This window comes from Myotis brandtii, unplaced genomic scaffold (assembly GCF_000412655.1).
Source record: "Myotis brandtii unplaced genomic scaffold, ASM41265v1 scaffold626, whole genome shotgun sequence".
Classification (NCBI taxonomy): Eukaryota; Metazoa; Chordata; class Mammalia; order Chiroptera; family Vespertilionidae; genus Myotis; species Myotis brandtii.
In genome coordinates this window covers 371508-379632 of record NW_005370394.1, presented here as the reverse complement: position 1 = coordinate 379632, position 8125 = coordinate 371508, and the positions used below count along the sequence as shown (strand labels likewise).

At 33.7% G+C, this 8125-nt stretch overlaps 1 protein-coding gene across 1 annotated transcript in view; it reads right to left on the bottom strand.

The window, feature by feature from the left end:
• The window catches only part of RFX7 (regulatory factor X, 7), a 66048-nt gene that overhangs the window by 22552 nt on the left and 35371 nt on the right, over positions 1-8125 (bottom strand). The window lies entirely within an intron of this gene.

The window sequence follows — 8125 nt, the reverse complement described above, 5'->3', positions numbered from 1 at the left end:
GGTAAGAGATCAACCAAAGGACTTGTATGCATGCATATAAGCATAACCAATGGACAAAGACAGTAGGGGGGTGAGGGCATGTGCTGAGGGGTGGGAGCAGCTGGGGAGAGGTCAATGGGGGAAAAAAGGAGACATATGTAATACTTTCAACAATAAAGAATTTAAATTTTAAAAAAAATTTAAGATTTCACTGTTAGATATCATTTGAGAAAGAAAAGCACTGTGTATAGTCAACTGATATATAGATACTGTCTCAATGTAAACAATTTTTTTCTAGCAAAATCTCACTGTATCTAAGTTTTCAAATTTATTTAATTTGTTGTAATCACAAAATGTGATCTGCATGATATACATTTTTTAATAAGTATTTAGCCTTCTTTTGTAGCCTAGCCCAAGGTAATTTTTTGGTAAATGTTTCAACAAATGTGCTTGAAAAAGATATATTCTCTATGTGTTAGGTGAAATGCCCAATATCTGCCCATTAATCAAGCATGCTTATTGAGTTTATTGGGTTATCTGTATGCACATTATTTTTTTTCCATTTTATTTACTGACCTTCTGTTTGCTCTTTTATTAGAAATACTCTTTAATTTTAAAAAAAAAGGAACTCTGGAAATTAACCCAAGGCTTGCAGAAAACTAGGTAGTATTTATGCAAGGGAAATAGCTGGTTTTCAATAAAAATAGCTTTGTACCATTTTAACTTGCCCTAGGGATTCCCCCATTCTCCAGCAGTAGCATTGAAAAGTAATAGCCCGTATTTCTGGTTCAGCCTGGTGGCCACCAGAATAAACATAACACAGTTGTGGAGTGTTCTCAAAGCCTTATCCCAAAGAACTTTCATTATTTGTCTTGTGAGATGGATTCTATAGAAAACTCCACCTACAGAATGTTATTTGACCTGTCTTGGGAGCTTGCTGATTGTAAAATGCTTTCTCCCTTGCGGGTGGAAGGATGGGTTGGAGAAGTTGTTAGAAAAGAATTACAGCACTAGCCGCCTGCTTGGTTCAGTGGATAGAGTGGCAGCCTGTGGAATGAAGGGTCCTGGGTTCGATTCCAGTCAAGGGCACATCCCAGGGTTGCAGGCTTGATCCCCAGTAGGGGGTGTGCACAAAGCAGCCGATGATGATTCTCTCTCATCACTGATGTTTCTATCTCTCTCTCTCCCCCTCTCTGTAATCAATAAAAATATATTTTTTTTAAAAAGAAAGAATTACAGGCAAGTGTCTTAACTTTTTAGCTGTGTAAGACAGTGAATAATAGTCAAAGCAAACAACAGACTAACCAAAAACTTAAAAGAAAAAGCTGGGAAATAAGATTTCCATGAAAGCTTTGAAAAACTTCGACACATTCCTGAGAATCTAGAAGGCCATGCACATGTAAACAGCTGTCGCATTTCAAGACCTGAGAAAACTAAGCTCTCACCTCTGGCTAAACTTGAGGCTCCCCAACAGCAGGATGTGAAGGCAAAGGAAAGGCTTTCAATTGATTAACTGTTTATAGTACCCTCTACCCCCATAACCTTTGACAAAGCCTGGGAAATTTAATTGGTTCAAGGTGTTTAAGGAAATCTCCATCCAATCAATAGCTGCTCACTAAGCTAACCAAGTAGAGACTTCAATGGCCAGACAAAAAAATAAAAGAATTCATCACTAGCAAACCAATCCTACAGGAAATACTAGAGGCAGTTATTCAGGCTTAAATGACAGGACACCAAACAGGAACTCAAATCCACATGAACAAATAAAATAAACACCAGTAATGGTAACTTCATAGGTAAATATAACAATACAGTTTAAATGTACTTTTTTCTTATAACCCCTTTACTCCTATCTGATCTAAGTGACTACTGCATAAAGCACCAAATATAAATCTGTGTTAATAAGTACACAATGCATAAAAATGAATGGGGATGGGGAAGAGAACAGAAATTAATACACACACACATACTTTTAAACACACACACATACAAACACACACACATACATATTTTTAAAGTTAAGTTGGCATAATCCAAACTAGTTCTTTATAAATTAAGATGATAATTGTAATCTCCAGAACAACTATAGAAAATGATTTTTAAAATATACATAGTAGAAGAAACAAAAAAATTAAAATGGTTCAATAGAAGATACCTATTTAACACAAAAGAAGTCAGAAATGGGTGAACTATGGAATAAAAAGAAACATAAGACATTTTATAGAAAACAAATAGCACAATGGCAAATGTAAATGAATTAAACTCCCCAATTAAAAGATAGGGATAGGCAGAATATATTTATAATAAAATATGATCAAAATATATGGGATTTGGGGGAATAAAAATATTTTGCCATTGTGGTGTTTGATACCAGACTTTGTAAATACACTAAAAAATAACTAACTTGTACAATTTACAAGTGAAAAAATAAACGAACAATCCCACTTTCCATTGCAACAAAAAAATTAAGATACTTAGGAATAAACTTAACCAAGGAGGTAAAAGACTTGTACACGGAAAACTACAGGACGTTGAAAAAAGAGATAGAGGAAGATATAAACAAGTGGTAGAATATACCATGTTCATGGATTGGTGGAATTAACATCATTACAATTTCCATACTACCCAAAGCAATCTATAGATTCAATGCAATCCCTATTAAATTACCAATGACATATTTCACAGATCTAGAACAAATACTCCAAACATTTATATGGAACCCAAAGAGACCCTGAATAGCCGCAGCAATCTTGAGAAAGAACAAAGTTGGAGGGATCACAATACCAGATATCAAGTAATAACACAAAGCCACTATAATCAAAACAGCCTGGTATTGGCACAAGAATAGGCATATAGTTCAATAGAACAGACAGAGACCCCAGAAATCGACCCAAGCCATTACACTCTAATATTTGACAAAGGAAGCACGAGCATACAATGGAGTCAAGACAGTCTCTTCAATAATTGGTGCTGGTAAAATTGGACAGATATATGCAAAAAAAAAAAAATGAAACTAAACCACCAACTTATACCATAACACAAAAAACCCCTCAAAATGGACAAAATACTTAAATGTAAGTCATGAAACCATAAAAATCCTAGAAGAAACCATAGGCAGCAAAATCTCAGACATCGCTCGCAGCAATATATTTGCAGATACATCTCCTAGGTCAGTGGTCGGCAAACTGCGGCTCGCGAGCCACATGCAGTTCTTTGGCCCCTTGAGTGTGGCTCTTCCACAAAATACCGACCTCTACGCATGAAGATGGGAAACCATAAAAATACTAGAGGAATCCAAAGGCAACAAAATCTCAGACATATGCCGAAGCAATTTCTTCACTGATACAGCTCCTAGGGCATTGGAAACTAAAGAGAAAATAAACAAATGGGACTACATCAAAATAAAAAGCTTCTGCACAGCAAAAGAAACCATCAACAAAACAACAAGAAAGCCCACTGCATGGGAGAACACATTTGGCAATGATACATCTGATAAAGGGTTAGTATCCAAAATATATAAGGAACTCATACAACTTAATAAAAGGAAGACAAACAATTCAATTACAAAATGGGCAAAGGACCTAAATAGACACTTCTCCAACGGGGCCATACAGATGGCAAAGAGACACATGAAAAAATGCTCAAGGTCACTGATCATTAGAGAGATGCAAATTAAAACGACAATGAGGTACCACCTCACACCTGTCTGAATGGCTACCATCAACAAATCAACAAATGACAAATGCTGGATGTGGAAAAAAAGGAACCCTTATACACTTCTAGTGGGAATGCAGACTGGTGCAGCCACTGTGGAAAATAGTATGGAGTTTCCTCAAAAAACTAAATATGGAACTGCCATTTGACCCAGCAATCCCACTTCCAGGAATATATCCTAAGAAACCGGAAATACCAATCAGAAAGAAAGTATGTACTCCTATGTTCAAAGCAGCACAATTTACAATGGCTAAGATCTAGAAACAGCCCGAGTGCCCATCAGTAGATGAGTGGATAAAAAAGCTGTGGTACATTTACACCATGGGATATTATGCAGCAGTAAAAAAGAAGGATCTTTTACCCTTTGAGACAGCATGGAGGGACCTGGAGAGTATTATGCCAAGTGATATAAGCCAGTCAGAGAAAGACAAGTATCACAAGATCTCACTCATATGTGGAATCTAAGTAACAAAATAAACTGATGAACAAAACAGACCCAGAAGCATAGAAGCATGGAACAGATTTTGAATCTCAGAGGGAGTAGGTGGGTGGGAAGAGATTAACCAAAGAACTTGTATGCATATATGCATAACCATGGACACAGACAATAGGGAAGTTGAGGTCTAGAGTGGGGGCGGGCTATAAGGGTACAATGGGTGAAAAAAGGGGACATATGTAATACTTTCAACAATAAAGATTTTTTTTAAAAAGTGAATATTATAATGTGATTTATATTTCAAGATAAAATCTAAAAAGCAAAACTAATATTTATAGTTTTGTCTATCTGTAAATAATTGCCTTAATCTATGACATGTAATAAACTGAGATTTTTATCAATACATAATTTGAATCATATTCTTTAAGACTGTGAAGTGGAAGTGACTCATTTGCTGGCAAATTTGTGGGGGACTAAAATTGATCACTTTTAGTTTAGTTTTTCCTAAACTTTATACAGATGCTATAATATTAAATAATATATTTTACATTTGAGAAATTTATAAATTATACACATATGCTTAGGCCTGATCTAGATTTTAAATAGGTATAAACAGTTACATGTCATTTAAGTCATGAAATGTTCACTATTTTAAAGCTCTTAAAACAAAATGTTTCTAGAATCTATTTCTACCTTTGAGGATGTCCTAAGAGTTTAATTTACATTGATTAACAGAACAGAAAATACAAACTTAGGTTGTAAGCACAAAAATATCACACATACAAAATTAATGATTACACATCACTAAAAATTTAAAAGAATCGTATTCATTAAAACATTAAACAGATTAAGAAAAAAAGGACTGGAGAGAGAACAGTTGTGCCAAGAAAGACTAGAGCCAAAGTTGTCAAGTTTACAAATCTGAACATTTGTGATTCTATCCAGAATGAAAGCAAACAGATTTTCAAGAATGTTCAAACAGGTTATATATTACTTAATAAGAAATCCATTTAAGATTAATGCTTGTGTTTCTCCATCATGCAGCAAGAGTGTGGTTGCTACTGCCTCTGTTGCTATGTGTCTGCATACCCCAGAGTTTCTAATAGGTTCATTCCATTCCACCAGCTTCTTCTATTGGTCAGATTTCAAGACCATGGACAATTTTAGATTAAACCTTTAGAAACATAATAATGTAAACTGCCTAAAAATAATGATACAAATGATAAAAAATAAAAGAATGGGCAAATACACACACACACACACACACACACACACACACACACACACACACACACCCAGAATGGGGCAAAAGTAGGTTCACAGTTTTTCTTATGGAAAATAATACAATAATTAATAAATAATACAAGAATAAATTCTGTTTTGTGTACTCACAACTGTGAACCTACTCTTGCCCCACCCTATATATTCTGTATATAAGACTAGAACTATGAAAAAGGATGTAACAGATAAAGAAGATATTCAGTTTATGAGAGACTAATATATGTAATGCTATACTAATACATTTGAAAATCTGAATTAATTCCAGGAAAAACAAATGACCAAAATTGACTAATGAAGTATAAATCTAACTAGAAGAACACTACAAAAATTTTTGAAGAATTACCTCAAACTTAGACTCCAGGCCTAGATGGTTTTATAGGTGAGTTCTTTAAAACTTTTAAGAATAAGTCCCATTTGTAAAAACTGTTCCAGAGTACAGAAAATTAGGGAGTTTCAATTCATATATGAAGCTGGTCTAACCCTGATATCAAAACCTGATAAAGCACAAAAAATGAAAATTACACACTAATTTCCCTTATGGGTAGAGATACAAAGATCCTACATAATATACTTGAAAACAGAAACTAAAAGAATACTAAAAGATTACAGATCTTGATATGAACAGGACAATCATTCTAGTGAATAAAAGAAGGGTTCACATTGGGGACTATCTTTTTATAATATATCATATCATGAGGTTAAAGAAGAAGCACCACATAACAATGTCAATAGATACTCAAAAAGCATTTGATGAATTTTAATATTCATGTCTCATAAATTAAAGTCTTAGTCAACTAGAAATGATACATATTTAACATCAAAGAACTGTAAGAGCAAATGATGCCTAACACTGCTATTATTTAAAATAAGAAGGAAAATCTATTAAATGTAATAAAGAGAATGAGGAAGATATACAGAATAAACTCTGCCCAGAAGAGTCAAAAGAACTGAAAAATTAAGATTAAGCGAAGTTCAGTAAATATAAAATTTGCAACATAAATAACAGAACTCTATAGATATCCTATAAACCAAAACAAACCAATAGGAAAATATATTTTTCATAATATAAATAACATAAGTAAAATGTAAAAATTAACAAGGAATATATTTAAGAAAAAATAAGTGAACCTGATTGAAGGAAAAAAGCCTCAAAGTTTACTAAAGGGCGTAAGAAAGATTTAAGTTAAGAAATATAGTCCTACATTATCTTCTATTTTTCAGTTTTACTATTAAGAAGTTCAATGCTATAACCAATGGACACAAGACACTGGCTGAAGGACTTGTATGCATGCATATGAGCATAACCAATGGACACAGACACTGGGGGGAAGCAGCGGGTGAGGGCATGTGCCAGGGGGTAGGGGAGGCCGGAGGAAGGTCAATGGGGAAAAAAAGGAGACATATGTACTACTATTTGTAATACTTTAAATAATAAAATAAAATTAAAAAAAGAAAAACAAAACAATTCAATGCTAGCCTGCCTGGCATGGCTCAGTGGTTGAGTGTCGACCTATGAACCAGGAGGTCAGGGTTTGATTCCTGGTCAGGGCACATGCCCAGGTTGTGGGCTCGATCCCCGGTGTGGGACATGCAGGAGGCAGCCAATCAATCATTCTCTCTCATCATTGATGTTTCTAGCTCTTTCTCCCTATCTGAAAAAAAAAATATATATATATATGAAATATAGTCCTAGCTGTAAAGGTAATTTTTCTGAAATAAATTTTCACATAATTCCTTTGATGTTTCCTTTTTTAAAGTAAAAAAAAAAAAAAAAAAAAAAAAGATTCCAAACTTCATATGAAAAAAATTGGTGTGAAAATTAAAAATTGGTGTAAAAACCAAGGAAATTTTTGAAAAAGAGAAATAATGATGGAAGACTGATCCTACTAGCTTTTAAAAAAATGAATAGCTAAAATACTTAAAAATGGTATGGTACTGAAATAGAATGACAAATGCAAAGGAAGATAATTCAGTCCAGGAGATTATAGTAAGGTATGAGTTATATTATAGATTAGTGTTAAAAGAAAAATAAATTCAATAAATAAAGTTTGGATAATTAGTTAACCATTCAGAAAAAATTAAAATGAGTCCATTATCTTTTGGCATTTACCAAAATAAATACTAGATGGACTAAAGGGTTGTATGTAAAAAATGAAATAAATATCTAGGAAAAATGCATGTGAGTATTTAGCTACTAATGGCATGAGAAGTTGTAAGCATAACAATGAATGGTACAAGCTGTAAAAAAGAGTAGACAGATCAAACTACTTATAAAAAATTAAAATTAAATAATAAATAGCAATCCTAAAAATTTATATTTTAATAGTTAATATTCTTAATATATAAAGGTTCTTGCTAAACTAGCACCCCAATTCTGATAATCTGTATTAAATTATAGGGTCAAGAATGTTCACTGCAATGTTATTTGCAACTGTTCCTCCATTCAGAGAATTGTGTATATAGTGGAGACAAATTTAAACAATAGCAAGAATATATACATGAAGAAAAGGTGTTAGAAAAAAATAAAAATAAGTAAACCAAAATGTTTATTTTTAGGTAGTGAGATTACTGATGCTGGTTTTCTTTTTTATACATTTACTAGAGGCCCAGTGCACAAAATTCATGCACAGGGGTGGGGTGGGGGGAGTCCCCTCAGCCCAGCCTGCACTCTCTCCAATCCAGGATACCTCGGAGGATGTCCGCCTCTGCCTGGCG